The 19,241-nt window shown below is 51.2% G+C and overlaps 1 non-coding gene across 1 annotated transcript; it reads right to left on the reverse strand.

Annotated features, from left to right (window-relative positions):
• Nucleotides 1–5,079: 5,079 nt before the first annotated feature.
• On the reverse strand, nucleotides 5,080–5,218 carry LOC123589857. The gene has a single exon (XR_006708501.1). It is a non-coding gene; the product is annotated as a small nucleolar RNA SNORA76 (small nucleolar RNA).
• Between the last annotated feature and the right edge of the window lie 14,023 nt (nucleotides 5,219–19,241).

Here is a 19,241-nt window from a genome sequence, read left to right on the forward strand (position 1 = left end):
CGCCCCAGAGCCACTGCCTTTTGTGTGCCTGGGACAGCCCTCATGAGTGGATAAAAGCCAACGTCTTCCTTCCAGAATGCCCTTGATGCTCCCTCTTGGGGAAACATGGTATTCGTTTTCTACCCTAGGAACAAAAAGCCTAGAACAGAGTGTCGTTTGCAATGGTAGCAATCACCCCAGCAAGGATCCTGGACCTTGTTACCAGTTTACTGAGTAGTTTACCTGGAAGAGCATATTAGTCAGGTTAAGCGAGGCTCTATGGCAGTAATAAACGCTCCCAAATCTCATGGCTTTAACCCAGTTGATGTTAATTTCTTGCTCACATAAGTTCCGTGGCTGGTCCGGTGACTCCCCAGACAACCTTCCTCTATATGTTGTCCTGACGGATACAAGCTCTGTGGTCTTCAGTCTCCCCGTCAGCACGACCTTCCCAGGGAAAAGGGGTCCTGGAGAGTCACACTAGCTTTCACAGGGTTTCACATGGAAGGTCACATGACCCTGCTGCTCCCATTTCATTGGCCAAGGCAAATGACACATCCATGCCTGGTTCCAGAGGAGGGCAGGAAGGTGCAAGCATCCTCGGGGTCAGAAGGAGAGGAGAGGTGGAGGGTGGGGGGCAGTAGTAATGTCCCCCACAGCCAGCCCCTCGCAGCGCTCACCGTGATCCAGCTGCTGTGTGTGAACCCATTGAATCCTCATGGTGATCTACTCTCATCCCCTTTCTACAGATGAGAAAACTGAGGCTCAGGTGAATGAAGTGACCTGTCCAAGGCCTGCACAGCCATCCAGTGGGTGCCCCCTCCAGATGAATAGCACTGATAGGGACACAGAAAGCAGATCCCGAGCTTCTTGGATTCCCCCAGAGCTGGCTGGGGCTGGACTCCAGTCTCCTCGGAGTGGGAGGGGGCAGTGGTGGCAGCGGCCCAGCAGGGTATAAACTGAGATCAACACCAGATTCCCAGACCTCCTGCGGGGAGCAGCTTCTCTGCAGGGACCTCAAAATCTTTGTCCCAGTCATGACGCAGTTGAGCCACTGAAAAAATGGAAATTTCTACCCCTAAAACTCTCTGGACACTCTGGTGGTGTTTTAAAGTCAGAATTCTTGGCTTTTGACAAATTGAAGTTCATTCTAATGCTGTTTTCCAGGGCCCAGCCCAATGCCCCCTTGATGAGCAGCCTCAAAAGTGTGCAACACCATGGACTGTGGAGGCCAGGGGCCAATTATTTTTATTTGCTCATAAGAAGCTACAAATCCAATAAATGGTAGATGAAATAAGTAAGAAATGTCTTTGCATCATGAAACAAGGAGCCTGGGGAGGGCTACCCATGGATGTCATCAGAAATCCAGATTATTTCTACACTCCTACTCTGCCATCCTTGGCATGGGGATTTGACCTCATGGTTACAAGATGGCTGCTACGCCTCCAGGTATCATGCCTGGACTCCAGACAGAATTAAAGGGCAAAATTTGAAAGGCTGAATTTGCTCCAAGAGCTTCTTCCTGGTTCTTTTCGCTTACACGTCGGTGGCCAAAACTGGTCACTTGGTCACTTCTGGCTGCAAGGAAGTCTGACGAGATGAGTGTTTTAGCTTTCCATTCTCTTTGGAAGAGAAAGAAAGCAGGTCGGGAATGGCTCTGGGCACCGGATGTTCTCTGGCTGCCAGAGACAGGCAGATCTGGCAACATCACTTACAATGACCTTGCACAAAGTATTCCTTTGAACTTCTATTTATTCACTTGGAAAATGAGGACAATTACAGCGCCTCCCTCCCAGAGTCGCGATGCCTGGAATACAGAAAATATCGAATACATGGTAAATATTATTTTAATTATTACAATGGGAAAACAACATTTATGTAAAAGGCAGGCAGCAGACCCAGTTAATATATTTCTGGAAAATTACCCAACTATCCCAAATCACACAGAAATGTATTCCAAAAGTCCCTGTAGAGGTAGCTTAGAGTTCTGCTTGAAGAGGCCTGAGGGTGAGGTGGAAACCCCTAATCTGCTTCCCTCCGCAGCCTGTAGGGGAGCAGAGCAGGGAGGAAACAGAAGGAGAGTGTGACCGGGGTGGGGCGCTCCCAGGGCCATAGCTCTGAGCCTGCCTGGCCCCTGCAGGACTCATGACCGGATGAGACAGCAGAGTGACAGAGCCGCAGGAACCCAGCCGCCTGCCTGGCCCACCCTTACCACCCCACCCCCCACCTCCCCGCAGAGCTGGGACCCTCCCCACCCCCACTCACTATGATGCATTTTTTTCTTGGAACAAACAGATGAAAGATGAAAGAAAGCTGGGGGCGGCTGGTCGGGCCACTGGAAACATCTCCGAGCAGGAAGCAGCAGCTGAACTGACTGCCCTTTGGAGCCGCGGGCTGCAGCCCTGGTTGCCCTGGGGTTCCTGGGGTCCCGTGAGGATGAGAACCGGAGAATGAGAAGAGCAGGCAGGCTGAACTCCTGGGGAGGAAAGTTCCAGTCTTTGCTCCTCTGGCCCAGGGAGCCCCAAGGGGTCAAGAGTGGGAGAATGGACGGATCGACCATTGGGCGCCCCCAAGACCATTCTGGTTGGAGCTTGTCTCCTAGGAGCCCTGTCACCGCTGATCCTAAGGAAGGGACGTGGAAGTGTCCTGGGGTCGTGTAGAGGCAGCAGCCACAATCCGTGTGGGCCGAGTGGGTAGACGCAGTATCCGGGATATTGTAGGTGCTCCAGAAATCCGGGCTGGGGTGGCAGATGTCAGGTGCCGCTCCAGGAAATGCACACAGCCACTACTGAATTGGCTGGATGCCTGGCCTGACTCCCTCTGATGAGCGACCTCTGTCCTGCCACCTCCCCAGCTGGCCCGCCTCCTCTAGTGTGCCTTTGCAGCAGGAGAGCCAAAGGGGGACTAGAAACAGAGCATCCTGACTGGTCAGGTCACGCACGCCTAGTGAGCATACATTGAGCACCATCTGTGTGCACGGCCCTGGGCCAGAAGGGGTCAGCGCCCAGCGTTGGAGGCTGCCAAAGGTCTGTATGCAGCTCGCGATTTTCATTTAAAATCTGCTGTTTTTCATCTCCGGCACGTTCTTCTTAGAGACGACTCATGGAGTTAGTCACTCAGAGAGACACAAAGGAGAAATTAAATTAGGAGTATTCCTGTCCTAATGGCAAATCCAAACAGACACCAAGCAGCTGGCTCTCTTGGGGAATCAGCCTCCCCACGTGAGGTTGGATTTGGGAAAGAAACCAGAGGCTGTTAACTGACACATAGGGCCTCCTTCTGGGGCCTGTGGGCTAAGCTGGGACGGGGGAATAGCGTCCATCCGTCCATCCCTCCCCCCACCAGCCCCCACCCATCCCCAGAGCCTGACCTATAAGCAGGTTTGACTCATTTATTTGAGCTTCTCATTAACCTCCAAGGTCATTCATGCCTCAGGCCCTTTGCACTTGCTCGGCCCTCAGCCAGGGAACGGGTTCTCCCGCAGGTCTTCACAAGGCCCTTTCTCAGGCTTTAGCTGTCAGCACAAATGTCATGACGTCCTAAGAGAGGTCACTCAACCCCTGTGTCCTTTCTCCTGTTTTATTCTTTACTAACACTTGCCTTGAGACGTCTCCTTCTCCGCTGCTGATTTGTTCACTGTCCTCCTCCCTTCACCCGGGAGCGGGTGTCGTGACCCCAGTACCCAGAAGGAACGTTCACATGGTAGTGCTCAGTAAACATCATCGAGCAAATGAAAGAACCCTATTTGGCAGGTCATACAACGGAGGCCCAGAGGCTACCAGAGTTGCCAAAGTCCACAAAATGAGCCAGTGCCAGGATTCAAATCCAGGTCTCGGGTCTCCACATCTTGTGTTCCTTCCGTCTAGCCCCACTCTCTTGAAGTTTCCAGGCTTCTTCTGGTTTCTGTCACAACTTACCCCTCCTGGCTCCTGCTCCCTTGAGAAGGGCAGTGACCTTTGAAGCCAAGCATCCCACCTCCCTGGGAGGCGTTTGGTGCATCGACCGGGCCCAGAGGTTGGGCGGCGTGGCCTCTGAGCTCAGTTCTATCACTCACGGCCGCTCGACCTTGTTAAGTCACTTACCATCTTGTGCCTCTGTTTCCCCTTCTGTAAACTGGGGGTGATAGTAATATTGCCCCTCTTAAAGAACGTGTAGCAGTTAAATGAAGTCATACACATAGAGCCTCAGAACTGACCCTACACAGAGGAGCAACAAAGGAACGTCGCTGTCATTTAGGGATGGCCTGTCCTCCTAGCCATCTTGCCCTGAAGGCCACACGGCATCTCCCGCCAACCCTCCACCCTCCCCACACGCCACTGCTCCCCTCAGCTGCAGCACCTGCCACGATCCCTGAAGCCAACGAACTAACGAACCACATCCTCCTGGTGGGAATGCTTTCTTTCCTCGGAAAATCCCTCTCCACAGCCGCCCCCTCTGAGAAGCCTTCCTGGATTCCCGGCCCCGCAGCAAGCTAACACTGGAGCGATACCACAGGGAGGTCAGGTGGCAGGGAGCCAACTCACAAGCCACGTGGAGCCATTTTAGAAGCAAATCCTCCAGCCCCGGGTGAGACTTGCCACTGATGTCTCAACTGCAACCACCTGGACCCTAAGCTGGAACCACCCAGCTGCATCACTCCCAAGTTCCCAAGCCACAGAGAGCAAGATGGTAAGTACTCTTGTGGGTTTTTTAATGTTTGTTGGTTTATATATTTTATTTACTTATCTATCTATCTATCTAGATTTATTTATTTATTTAATTTTTGTCCAAAGCTTTTATTCCCATGCTTGGTACAGTATCCATACAAGCAGCTGGCCCTAAACGGTAGTTGTTCTCAAATAGGTCACTGCCACACCTCGGCCAGGTGAGTTAAATTCATGCAGCCTCAGGACCGAGACCAGTTCCTGTCAAGTAGACCGCGGTCTTCAAACTGCTCCCCGCCCCTCACTGCCCTCCCTTCAGGGCCCCCCACGACGCGGTTAACCCGCAGGTCCCGATGATCACGGAGAGGACAGCACTTCCACAAAAGGAACAGGAACGTGCGGACACGGAGTAACAGGGCCTATAGGACGTCTCCCCGGGGCCCTTTCCACAAGGACCCCCACCCGCTCACGGTTACAAGGGCCGCTGGGGGGGGGTGGGGGGGGGAGGACCTGGCGGGCCCAGTTATGCGCAAGCGCATGCGTGCCGCCTGAACCCGGCGCCACGCGCAGGCGCGGCAGGGGCTCAAAGGCAGCGCGTAATGTTTATTCATTTTTGAGAGAGAGAGAGAGAGGGCGCAAGCGGCCGCGCAGAGAGAGAAGGCGAAGGAGAATCCCGAGCGGGCTCGGCACTGTCAGCGCAGAGCCCAACACGGGGCTCGAACTCACTGACTGTGAGATCATGACCTGAGCCGAAACCAAGAGTCGGATGCTTAACCCACTGAGCCACCCAGGCGCCTCGTAAGTACTCTTGTTTTAAGCTAAGTGTTGGGATGACTTTTTAATGCCGCAATAGATGACTAATGTCGCGTATAAAACCCCACCAGAGGGCATTGCACGCTGATGGGGTGACTGCGAGGTGGTGCTCCGCCCGAGTCCTGGGGTGTCCCCATGGGATTACTTCCCGTATCTCACTCTCCCACCCCATACCCTTCCCTCCCAAATAAGCCACTTGTCCTCAAATCCTTGTCTCTGAGTCAGCTTCTAGAGGCCCAAACGAAGACACAGGGAATGTCAGTCTCCACCATGTGGTCCTGCCTCCTCTCTGAGTATCACTGCCTGGGGGGGGGGTGGCTGCACACACACAGCTCATCCAGCCCTGAGGGCCTGCTTCTTCTATGGGTCTCTCACCTCCCAGGAAACTCACCTCCTCTTTCCTGAGCAGAAAATCCCTCCTGAATCCAGGCTGGTGTCAGCACTCAAGGCCTGAGGATCCCAAGGGCACCCCAAACCCTTCCCTGTCCACTCCTGTTCCCTGCATGCGTCCAAGAGTTCCTACCAGTGTAGAGAATCTGCCCTTCACTCCCACTCTGCAGCTGGCATAAATACAGTCTCCCCACAGTGGATTAGTTTTCAAATGTATGGAGATGGTGTGATAAATAACTTTTAAATTCTTTTTTAAAATGTGGGGTGCCTTTGCACCCCAATGTTTATGGTAGCACTATTGACAATAGCCAATGTATGGGAAGAGCCCAAATGTCCATCGACAGATGAATGGATAAAGAAGAGGTGAGATATATGTGTATATACACAGTGGAATATTAGCAATAAAAAAGAATGAAATCTTGCCATTTGCAACAACGAGGGTGGAACTAGAGTGTAATATGCTAAGTGAAATTAGAGAAAGACAAATATATGACTTCACTCATGTAGAATTTAAGATACAGAACAGATGAACATAAGGGAAGCAAAAATAATATAAAAGCGGGGGGGGGGCAAAGCGTAAGAGACTCTTAAATATAGAGAACAAACTGAGGGTTGCTGCAGAGGTTGTGGGTGGGGGGATGGGCTAAATGGATAAGCGGCATTAAGGAATCTACTCCTGAAATCATTATTGCACTACATGCCAACTAACTGAGGTATAACTTTAAAAAAAAAAAAAGTGTGCCTGAATTCATTCGAATAGCTGTTTGTTCTCTACTGGTGTCTCCATCCACAGGCTAAGTGGATTTTTCTGACATTACAAAGGGGTCCTCCCCCTGATTAAGGTTGGGGCCCCGTGGTGCAACATAGGCCATTAACCCAGGGTAGCAGTGTGGTGACAGCCGTGGGCAGTGCCAGTTCAGGAAGGGAATTGGGAGGTGGGGGAGGCTACCTCACAGGTGATGTCCAGGTTTCCCAGGATACGTGAGACTCCAAACGGCGATCTTGCTGTCAGACGTGGGGTCTGATTTGTGTTCTGAAGTTGAGGTCACTGAGGCCTCGGTGGCATCTGCATCAGCTGTCCCTGTGTCAGGACTTTTTGCCTCGGTCCTGGTTGTTGATTTTTCTGCTCTTGATTTGGGGGGGGGGGGCTGCAGCATCTGGGACCCCCAACAGGTCTGTTGTCTACAGTTGTGCAGGGTCATAGACACATGGTCCTAGAGGAGCCCTCTAGAGGGTCCTAGAGGAACCGTCTAGGAGAAATCCTAGAGCATTCCTGCCTTCCTGCTATTCTCATGCTTTTCATTTGCTTGTCTGTGTCCCTCCAACCCCGAGCCCCATGTGAGCTGAGTCTTTATCACCCCTGTGCTGCGTGCCCAGCTGAGGCCGGGCCATCAACACGGCCACCAGAACCATCACACCAGCCACACGTGTGATCTAAATTCTCTAAGAGCCATTTTAAAACAGCAAATGCAGGGGCGCCTGGGTGGCGCAGTCAGTTAAGCGTCCGACTTCAGCCAGGTCACGATCTCGCGGTCTGTGAGTTCGAGCCCCGCGTCAGGCTCTGGCCTGATGGCTCAGAGCCTGGAGCCTGTTTCCGATTCTGTGTCTCCCTCTCTCTCTGCCCCTCCCCCGTTCATGCTCTGTCTCTTTCCGTCCCAAAAATAAATAAACATTGAAAAAAAAAAAAACAGCAAATGCAGCAGAGGAGATGGATTTTAATATTATATTTCATGTAATCCAAAATACCCAAAATGTTTATCATTCCAGCATATGATCAATGTAAGATTTATTAATGAAATGTTTTATATCCCTATTCAGATCCCTAAATTTTCACCAGAAACACCTGATCTGTATTTAGACTTCATAAAATTTGTGGTTGAGAAAAACAGATTCATGGGGCGCTTGGGTGGCTCAGTTGGTTAAGCATCTGACTTCTGCTCAGGTCATGATCTTGCAGTTCGTGGGGTCGAGCCCCGCGTTGGGCTCTGACAGCACAGAGCCTGGAGCCTGTTCAGATTCTGTGTCTCCTCCTCTCTCTGCACCTCCCCCACTCATACTCTCTCTCTCTCTCTCTCTCTCTCTCTCTCAAAAATAAATAAACATTAAAAAAAAATTTTTTTTTAAGCAGATTCAAATGTCCAAGTTGTTCCAAACATCCTTGAGGGTTTTCCAAGAACTGTGTCAAGCATCTACTTTAACATTTAAATGAATGCAAAACAAACAACAATTTTAAATGAAGCGTTCAGCTCCTTGGTCACTCTAACAACATTTGGGGCCAGTGACCACTATACTGGGCAGCGTAGATCGAGAACATCCCACTGGGCAGAGACTTCTGTTGGACACAACAGATCCCAGTCTTCATGTTCTTTGGACAGGGGTGCTTATTAACAATGAATTGGGACCCGTCTGGACGCTGACTCAGACCCTCACCTCACCCCCGAGGGGTTTGGGGTGGAGACGCACACTCCGCCTGGCACCCCCACCCGTGAAACTCGTAATGCCTTTACAACCCTCAAACACAAGTCTGCAAACGACGTGGGCAAGAAAGCCCAGAATGAGATGGTGGATTGATTCAATATTCCCCCTAGACCTTTGTGTTCCAGATGGGGCCTTGGAACCTAAACATTTCAATGTGCTCTTCAGAGACCAACGCTTCCAAGAACGTGTGGAAAAGCAAAGTCTGAGACCAGCGTATCTTTAAACATTTCCCGGGTGGGGCCCATCTAGTTCATTTCTGGTGACACTTAAGGGCGGTGAGGGGCTGTCTGCCCATTAAGCCGGCCACAGCCTGCCGCTTTAATTTACTTTCCGCTATTTTGGGGCCTTGGTCTGCTTGTGTGGATTTTCTCTTAGCCTCAAACAAATAAATAATTCATCCCCAAAGTGGCACATTTGCTGGTATTGCTTAGATTAAAATCCCTAAAATATGTATTTCATTTGGATTTGGTGGGGCCGTTATCAGTCTCAGATAGCACTGGAGCTAAAATAAAATCTGGAGCTCTTAGGAGATAACCCACAAGTCAACTCCGGACGTTCTCTGAATCTGGATTCTTCTCACTGTGGTCTCTCCTAATGACCGGCCTGGAGACAGCAAGTGGCGGTGTTTTTTATAGCGCAAGCTGGTCCTCTGGCTGAGTCCTCCTAATTACCGTGTTGGAGGGCATGTAGCACCTGCTTCCTGTGCTTGTAGAACTGAGGAAATGTGCTATGTAATATTTATGGTTCCTGTAAAAATCACGGAATAATTTGTGGTGCCTAGCATTTGGTGGTGTTTGCAGCAGAGGCTCCCAGCCTTCGAGAAGGTGCACCCTCCCCACCGCCTTCGCCGGGGTCAGGCACACCTGCCCAGGGATTGTGCCCTCCTTAGGGGCGTGTGGCCGGGCTCTCCTGGCGGCACTGGCCTGGGAATTTGGGTCGGTGGTGGGATTAAAACCCCATTTAAAGATGCTCAGAAACGTGTTAGCCTCCGGCGAATTCATTCGGAATCCTCACAACTGTCCTGCGTTGACCTTCATCGTGTGTCTGGCAGAAGCCGGAAGAAACCAGGGAGGAGAGGAGAGTCTTGAAGATGGTAAAGGTGGAGGGGAGGGGGGGACCCCAGGAGACCCAAGATTCTGCCAGCCTTCCTCCCTCTCTCCTTCCCTTCCTCCCTTCCTTCCTGTAACATTAAAAACTTTTTTAGATGGGGCAGCTGGGTGGCTCAGTGGGTTAAGGGGCTGACTTCGGCTCGGGTCATGATCTTGCAGTTTGTGAGTTCGAGCCCCGTGTCAGGCTTTGCACTGACAGCTCAGAGTCTGGAGCCTGCTTCAGATTCTGTGTCTCCCTCTCTCTCTGCCCCTCCCCCACTCACTCTCTGTCTCTCAAAAAAAATGTTAAAAATGTTACAAAATTTTCTTAATGTTAATTTATTTATTTTGAAAGAGAGAGAGTGAGTTGGGGGGGGGGGGGCAGAGAGAGAGAGAGAGAGAGAGAGAGAGAGAGAGAGAATCCCAGGCAGGCTCCAAACTGCCAACACAGAGCCCCACATGGGGCTCCAACTAACAAACTATGAGATCATGACCTGAGCTGAAATCAAGAGTTGGACACCCAGGTGTCCCCTTCCTGTAACATTTAATAAATACCTACTAGGGGCACCTGGGTGGCTCAGTCGGTTAAGCGTCCGACTCTTGGTTTTGGCTCAGGTTATGATTTGACAGCTTTGTGGGTTCGAGCCCCACATTGGGCTCTGTGCTGGCAGCATGGAGCCTGCTTAGGATTCTCTCTCTCTCTCTCTCTCTCTCTCTCTCTCTCTCTCTCTCTCTTGCTCGCTGCCTTTCTTCCACTTGTGCTGTCTCTGTCTCTCTCAAAATAAACTCTAAAAAATTTTAGTGGGGCGCCTGGGTGGCGCAGTCGGTTAAGCGTCCGACTTCAGCCAGGTCACGATCTCGCGGTCCGTGAGTTCGAGCCCCGCGTCGGGCTCTGGGCTGATGGCTCAGAGCCTGGAGCCTGTTTCCGATTCTGTGTCTCCCTCTCTCTCTGCCCCTCCCCCGTTCATGCTCTGTCTCTCTCTGTCCCAAAAATAAATAAACGTTGAAAAAAAAAAATTTTTTTTTTTTTAAATTTTAGTAAGTACCCACTATGTGCCAAGTACCCATAAAGATGCCAAATATCGCCAACGACACAGCCACGTCCTTGAAGCACACGGTCAAGAGGCACACAGCCTGGAGAAGGGGAGTTACCCTCAGGAATCACACGTGTAAATGCACAGTGGTGCCAAGTGCTACAGAGAAGCATTCAAATGACTGTTTCTTGAACATGTCAGAGGCTGGGGCAGTACAGGTTTTGGTCCTCAGTGGCCTGATACCCACATGGGCACAGGGCAAGGCCTCTGTGCGTGCCGGCACTGTGACGCCCAGCCCGTAAATGTCCGCGTCCTCGATGCCTTCATGCACTCCCTCCATCCCCGAGCACTCACTGTGCGGGCCCCGTGCTGGGTGCTCACAGGCGACCCTAACCCAGCTAGGAGACACCAGTGGCAGGGGTGAGCTGTGGAGGGTGAGGCCTCGTGCTCAGGGAGGAGAAGGGGGGGTCAGTGTGGACAAAAATGAAGGCCCCCCCAAATGAGGACCAGCCACGGCTATTTATTCAGAGCCTCCTAAAGCAAATAAACCTGTCATTCATGTTTGGCAGAGATGCAAAGGCGGGCAGCGGGGTGGTGGAGTTTTACAAGGGGCCACAGGGAAGGCTCAGACTCGCCCTGGCTGGGGGGCCTGAGGAAGCTGGAGGCGGGCTCCCTAGAAGTGGGACATTCTATGTGATCGGTTAGGGGACCGTATTTGGCTTTCTCTGGTTTGTCCTAAGTTGGAATCAGGAACCAAAACGAGCAAAGCGGACAGCCGATGAAGTCCTGGCCGTCTGGGGCCCGTTGCTGCGGGGGGGTTCAAGTTCTGTCTTCACATACGGTCTGGCCTCTGGTTGGCATTTCAGTCTCTCCTCTTGAGTCCCCCTGCTCCCTGTCACCCTTCGAATGAGACTTTGTTCCACGTCCTCACTCACATCAGGAAGGCATCATAGAGGAGGGGTGCATGAGCTGAGTCTGGAAGGGAGAGGAGAGGTGAGTTGTCTCGGGGAAGGGCACTCAGGGCAGAGGAAGCAGCCTCGGGAAGGAGCCCGGGACCCAGGGAGTAGTGAGCACTTGGGGACGGGGGCACCAGAGGGCTTTGTGCCCACAGAGGCAGGGAGATGGGATGAGAACAGAAAGAGCGAGAACCCGGGTCATCCGGAGTCTGGAGGTTACCTGGGGGCAATAGGGAGCCACCTGAGGGCTTTCAGCAAGGGCAGGCCACGATCTAAAGTGAGAACTAGAAAGTGGGATGTGCCATCCTGGGGACAGTTCACTGTTGTGGGGTGGGGGCTGCGGGAGGCGGTGCTCAGGGGGAGATGGGAAGATTTGCTGTCGCACTGGTCTGGCCAAGAGATGAGGGGCCAGAGCCATAAGAAGAAGAGTTAGTGGAGACAGGATGGACAGCCCCAGCCGTTCCTGTGGGGGATCCTGGGTGTGGAGGTGACACAGAGACGCTCCTGGGTTCCACGCAACAGCCTGGGTGTCCCTAGGAGCAACCCTCAGGATGTGTGGTGCCATATTCTCCAACTCGTCCTTCACTGAAATGTTACGGGGCAGTACCTCATAGTTAGTGCAAGTTAGCTTGCACAGATGACCAAGGAGGCCGTGGCCAATCACTGAGCATGTGCAGTGTGGTACTATGAACGAATGCACGCACGAGTGAGTGGGTGAGTGAAGGAAGGAGTGAATGAATGATACAACAAAGCTCCTTCATTCAACCAGAGCACTTCCTTGCAAAGCAAGAAGTCGGCTCCCTCAATGACTGGGATGTAATTTAGTTCCTAATGAGCCCTTGAGTGTGTATCGTAATTAGGGAGCGCTCTGGCGGGCGAACCTGTCGGCTGGACAAGCCACTTCTTTGTTGAGTTGAACTAAGATGGTGATTTACCAGAATGAAAACTAATAAGATTCCACAGTCACCAGCTTTTATGTGCAGTCGTATAATACGGGTGTAATTATACGCGCGCATCCGTAAATTGGACACAGACCCAAAGAGCACGCTTCTTCTGGTAGCAAAGCGAAAGACTCGGCAAAGCCATAAAAGATATCACGGTGCCTGCTGTGTGCGTGTGGAAGCTGCCATTGGTGGGGTGTCTGTTTCCACGAACTCGGTGATCTGGGGGCTCTTTTGTGATTCGGCAGTCTTGCCCTTTCTTCTTGAAGTCAGGCAGTGCCCAGTCTTGGCGGCCTCCCCACATCTCACCCACTAACGTCGGCGAAAGCTTTGTGCTGGCTGAGAGCATTTCTTGCACTTTGTGTGGCTTCCAGCCGTGTTGTTGGTTAATCACAGAGCTTAAAATGTGATCAGACAAGATCTGACTTTAGCCTTTCTAAGCTGGCAATTTTGCAGAAGGCCCACGGAATGACATTCGTTACTTTAATTGTAAAGCCCTTGAACTAGTGGTTCTACCTGAAGCAGATAAAGTGGTGGTGGCTTGGGGGGGGGGGGGGGGGCGGGTGGATTGAACAGCAAGCCTGCCCCCTCCTGGAGCCATTCCTTCTCCTGTAAAGGAGGGGTTTGGTCCAGGCTGCCTCCTTGTAAGGACCCCCCCCCCCCGGCCCTGCCACGTAAAATTCTAAAACCCTAATTACTCCCTAGGACATGGCTTCTGTAACTGTCTTTTAACTCCACCTTGTAGGAACCAGCCCGGAATTGGGTAAAAAGGCTGAGAAACAGATACCCAGGACATTTTGGCTGCTCAGTGCTCAAATGACTCTGGGGAGACACTCTTGTTACCCATTTGCCAAGTCAGGTTGATTCAGCCTGGCCCTTGCAGGCTCTTTGAAACCCTGGAGGGAGAGTCTGTCGGGGGGCTGAGCTGGGGTTTTAGGGGGGTAACTTCTGTGCAGATTTCCCAGTGCTTTTGCGGCTAATCCTATGTGTCGGCTGCCCTCTGGGGAGGCTGTGGGGGTGGGGGGGATCCAAACTGTTGAAGGTCTCTGAGGCCTTCCAGGAGGAGACAGACCAGTGGTCACCTCACCAGCTGGGTGGGACTCTGTTGGACAGATAGAAAGAGACAAGGCATTCCGTGTTTTCATCTGGGCGGTGACCACCTGGCTATGTGTGCAAAGGTGCTGAGCCCTTGGAATGCTCCACCTGATAAGAGTGTCTTTGCTTACTTGGAGGCCTTGGGCAATGGCAGACAGCCTAGTAATATGATTTAGGATGGGGGCTTTGGGTCACAATGGTCAGCTTGACCTCCAGAAGGGCTGGAGACTGAGGTCAGCCATACGGGGAGTCAACCATGTCTGTGTTATGGATCCCCAGTAAAGACCCTGGGGGCGCCTGGGTGGCTCAGTCGGTTGAGCGTTCAACCCTTGATTTTGACTCAGGTCATGATCCCAGGGCCGTGGGATCCAGCCCTGTGTCGAGCTCTGCGCTGGGCTTCTCTCTCTCTCTCTCTCTCTCTCTCTCTCTCTCTCTCTCTCTCTTCCCCTCTGCCCCTCTCTCCCATTTGCATGCTCTCTCTCTCTCTCTCTCTAAAATAATAAAAATAAAAATATAAGACTCTGGACACCGAGGCTGGGGGGCTTCCCTGCTCATGCATATTGTCACATGTCACTGGGAGACATCTGCACTGCCCTTGACTCCACTGATAGGTGACAGCTGGAAACTCCGTGTTTGCATCTTTTCTCTCCTCTGCCCCATGAGCCTTTTCCTTGTCCTGATCTTCATCTGTATTCTTTCACTGTCATAAACCTTGACCTTGTGTGTAACAGCTCTTGGCGAATTCTGTGAGTCCTCTCGGTGAATTAACCAAACCTGAGGGTGGTCTTGGGGACCACTGACGTCAGAAGTAAGGACTCGTGGACTGTTCCCCTGACTCTGGAAATGGCCAGGCCCGCAACTGGGTTTTCTACCATTTGCAGAATACATGCTCAGTCTAGCTCACACCGGCCACCTGCATCTGGAGGAGATGAGGGAGGACGAGGGAGAAGTCCCTTGAGGCCCTTTCTGGAAGCTATTTCTCTTCAGAAGAACAGGTCGCTGCCACCTGGGTCCTCGCACAGACACTCCCACAAACAAAGAAACAGGCACATTCCTGATCCGCAGAGTTACGGACCCTCCTTGGGACAGGGCCCTTTGAGTCTCATCCGCCCTTCCCTTCCGTTTTCGCACCTGCCTCTCCTCCCCAGTCACGTGTCCCCGGAGGAAAGTGAACGTTTCCAAGAAACCGCGGACCGCGTGAGATCAGTTTCTTTAGATCCCATTGGGCGTTCCCCCCCCCCCCCCCGGTACCCACAGAATCTGAAAAAAAGCAAATGAGTTCTGGAGAGAATTTATTGGGGGAAGAGGAGATAGCAAACAATTATGTGTATCTGTTGGTTTGTTTTTCACATCTGGTCACCAGGCCAAAGAAACATAATTAATTTTTTGGTTCCAAAGAGACAATTCCACCAATGATACACATCTTTAATTAGCCCAGCTCAACAATTGTGCCCCGGTACTTTATTTCAGGGAGCTCCACGCTGACACATTAATGGAGGATGGTTCCAGACTCCGGGGTAAGAATAAAAGTGATTGCGCAGGCCTGAAATGAAGGTGGTTGCTTACACAAGATAAGCCCTGGGTTTCATTCTAGAAGTGATCTAATCAGTGGCGCATCTAGGAGCCACATGCAAATGGGAGAAGAGCAGTGTGGAATCCGTGGGGGGGGGAGGAGGGGGTAGGTAGGTCTCTTGAGGCCGTATTTTGCAAGTGGTGGAAATGCAATACGGACTAGCTTGAACATCCAAAACTTTTGTCATCTTACAGATCTGAAGGGTTCTGTGGCAGGGCTCTCCGAGCGGCCTCCGACCCGGTTCTCTGCCATTCTCTCACCTCCCTTCCTCGGCTTGTCGGCTTCCTTCTCACACTGGTTTCCCTCCCAGTCACAACACGGCTGCCAGGAGGCCTGGCAGGAGGCACGTGGCTGCAGGCCTCCTCCTTCTCGTGGGGAGGGTTGGGGGGAGTGAGCAGAATAGCCTCCCACAACCCTCGGAGTCCTGAGCTCGGCTCTGATGGGACCAACCCGGCCGGGGCCTGATTGGCTTAAGTGAATGACTCATGTATGTACCAAATGGCCACACGAGGAGGAGCTGAATGTGGTTAGAAAGGAGCGATGGGTTGGGGGGCGCCTGGGTGGCTCGGTCGGTGAAGCCTGTGATGCTTGGCCTTGGCTCAGGTCGTGACCTCACAGTTTGTGAGTCAGAGCCCCGCGTCAGCTTTGGTGCCGAAAGTGCGGAGCCTGCTTGAGATTGTCTCTCTTTCCTTCTCTCTCTGCCCCTCCCCTGCTCTCTCTCTCTCTTTCTCAAAATAAATAAATTAACATTAAAAAAAAAAAAAAAAAAGGAGTAATGGGTTGATACCAGTAGCATTAGTAGGATAATTTGAAGAGAGCTGACTAGAGACTCATCAGAGGCGTGAGCAGGGGGAGAGGAAAACCGTGAGGCTGAGGCGGTGCCCTGGGCTCCGTGACTGCCCCTAGGCCTGCGGGGGCCAGGCGCGGGCATGGTCACTGAGACTGGCATCAGAGGGACCAGAGGGGAGGGAACCACCTGACAGGACCCGTGGCCCTGATCCAAAGAGCAGCCAGCTGGTGCTGACAGTGCCCATAAAGAGCTGAGAAACAAATCCCAGACCCCGCTCTCTGCCCTCGCTCTATCACCTGCTGGGCTCCCCATTGCCAAACCTGACAAGAAGCCAGAGGGCAGGGAGCCTCAGGGTGTGGCCGGCACAGAGCAGTCCTGGGCCGAGAGCAGCTTGGAGGAGCCTGGAGGAGGGTCCCCAGGGCAGGAGACGGAATCCTGGCCCGTGGCGTGGGGTGCAAACACAGCTCCCGGCTGCGTCTCCCTCCAGGAACCAGGCAGGGGCATCAACGACGGGTCAGACCAGCTTCCCCAGCAAGCCTGTTGGTCCTGATGTGTGAGCCCTCTAGGACCAATAGGGAAAGTTTGCTCTCCTAATCAAAAAGTTGCTCTGTGAAATCTAAATCGGACAGATCAGGTTTCAAATCGTGGCTCTGCCATTTACCAGCCTTGTGAATAGAAAGAAGTTAACCTTCTTATAATCTAGCTTCCTCATTCATAAGAAGGGAAGGATAACACAACTGGCTGTTAGGGGCATTAAGTTAAATAATGTGTGCCAGATGCCTGGCATGTAATATGTGCTTGATATATGCTGTTACTGTTTTTGACTGAGATACACTGTGATGTATTTACATTGTGGTACAATGTGATACATTGCCCATAAAGCCTTAGAAGATGCTCTACATGGGGCCCTGCGCTGTCTTTTTTTTTTTTTTTTTTTTTTTTTCATGCTTTCTCTAAAGAGGTGGCATCTCAGCTAGACCAGAATGGGCAAGAAATTTTCCAGATGAATGCCACTGTAAGGAAGATCTTTCTCTATCTGCTCCTTGATCGCATCATTGTGCTGCTCAAACATCTGCTATGACTCCCTATTTCCTGCCATAATAATTCTGAGCCTGTGTGACCTGAAGTCATCTGCCCACACCATCCCCATCCATGGGAAAGCTGTGCCCGGGCCCATAGTTCTAAACAGCTGGAAGTCTTCCCCCCCCCTCCACATTCTCATCTTCCCAAATCCATAAATCCCTCCCACTTAAGCTTCAAGACTCAAGGAGGCTCCCCTCATCTGCGCAGCCCTGTTTCCACACCCACACATCCCTCCCTGTTGGATTGCTGCTATCCGCTAAGGCCCTTACTCACCAGCTCTGAGTTGCTGGATGTGGGAGCTCAGAATCCTGGCACATAGCCTTGTTCACAGTAGGCACTCCATAAATGTTGGTTGAGTAAATATGTCATTATTTGCAACTTAATAATAATTTAATATTTTATTAGTTGTGGTAAGTGACAAAGAGTCTCCATTTTCTCATTGGTGAATCTTCAGGATTATGATGAAGAATTAACCGATATGAGTCCCCACATTTGATGTATAAGACTCATCACAGAGACTCATATATATATGAACCCCTTCCCCACTAAACACACCCTCACTGCAAACTACAGGTAACCATTGGTCTGCTGTCCAAATGGAATAGAGTTCTCTTTCCTAAAGCGTAATGAAAGAATTAGACTACAAGTGCTCTTAGTAGGTTGGCTTCTTTCACTCACCGCGATGTTTTTAGATTCACCCATGTTGTTGTATTCCTTTTTAAGACTCACTAGTATTCCATTTCATGGATGTATCACAATTTGTAATTTGTCAGTCTGTTCATTTGTTGATGGACATTCGAACATTGTCTGATATGGGTTATTATGAATAAGCTTTCATGAACCTTTGTGTATGAGTCTTTGTGTGGACATATGCTTTCTTTTGGGTAAATACCTAGGGGTGGAATCACTGAGTTGTACAATAAGTGTATTAACTTAATAAGAGACTCCCATGGGGCGCCTGGGTGGCGCAGTCGGTTAGGCATCCGACTTCAGCCAGGTCACGATCTCGCGGTTCGTGAGTTCGAGCCCCGCGTCGGGCTCTGGGCTGATGGCTCAGAGCCTGGAGCCTGTTTCCGATTCTGTGTCTCCCTCTCTCTCTGCCCCTCCCCCGTTCATGCTCTGTCTCTCTCTGTCCCAAAAATAAAAAAATAAAAAAATAAAAAAGAATTAAGAAAAATAAGAGACTCCCAAACGGTTTTCCAAAGTGGTTGTAGCATTTCACATTCTGGCCGACAAGGTATAAGAGTTCTAGTTGCCCCAGATCCTTGTCAACATTTGGTGTTGTCAGTGTTAAATTTTAGCCACTCTAGTGGGTGTAGAGTAGCATCTCACTGTGGTTTTAGTTTGCAATTCCCTGGCAGCTAATGATGTTGACCATCTTTTCATGTGCTTGTTGGCTATTCATGCATTTCCTTTTGTGAAAGCTCTGTTCAAATCTCCTGTCCACTCCTATGGTTTTAAAGCCTGCCTCCCACATAAACCAAAAAGAAAAAAAGAAAAACAAATCCTGAGTATCACTTTCCCAGCTTCCCTTGCAGCTAGCCTGTACTCGTGAAATCTAGGATTGACGAATCCAAGGCACCCGGCCCAATCTGTGCTTTCTGAGCTGGTGATTGGACAAGTAGGGATGTTTCTGCATTGGTGGTAACACTAGCTGCTGTGGTACCAGTGGCCACACACATTGACTAGTGACCTCTATCAAGTGTTGAAGTGAAGCCCAACCCGCTGGATTTTTTAGAGCCCAGCAGCAGGGGCCTCACCATGTCAGGCCTGTGACTGACTCTGGACCAGCTTCCCCAAATCCTGCCTGTGATCCTGGAGCCACTCAACCTCCTTTTAGTGACCTCCTTTCCTGCTTGCATCAGCCACATCCACTGAGTCTGTTTCTTTCTTTTTTTTTTTTTTTTTTTTCAATTTTTTCAATGTTTATTTGTTTTTGAGATAGAGCGTGAACAGGGGAGGAGCACAGAGAGAGGGAGACACAGAATCCGAAGCTGGCTCAAGGCTGAGCTGTCAGCACAGAGCCCGATGCGGGGCTCAAACTCACAAACTGCCAGATCATGACCCGAGCCGAGGTCGGATGCTTAACCGACTGAGCCACCCAGGAGCCCTGCTGAGTCTGTTTCTATCAGGACACAGCTTGGAGCACAGTAGGTTGGTATGTTGATTTCTGGCGTACTGGGAATGTCCAAGATTGTGACTTTCTCGGTCTGAACGAGAGCCCATGAATTAACATGCCGCTGGTCACCGCACCCATTACAGGTTTGGCTTGCTTGTCAACTTTTTGCCAAAGGGCTTGACAATAAAAGACACTGTTGAAAATGAAATCTTATAATTGCCTTTTTTAAAGAGGGCTCTTTTCCAAAGGCTGGATCTCC

The sequence above is a fragment of the Leopardus geoffroyi genome, chromosome E3 (assembly GCF_018350155.1).
Source record: "Leopardus geoffroyi isolate Oge1 chromosome E3, O.geoffroyi_Oge1_pat1.0, whole genome shotgun sequence".
NCBI lineage: Eukaryota > Metazoa > Chordata > Mammalia > Carnivora > Felidae > Leopardus > Leopardus geoffroyi.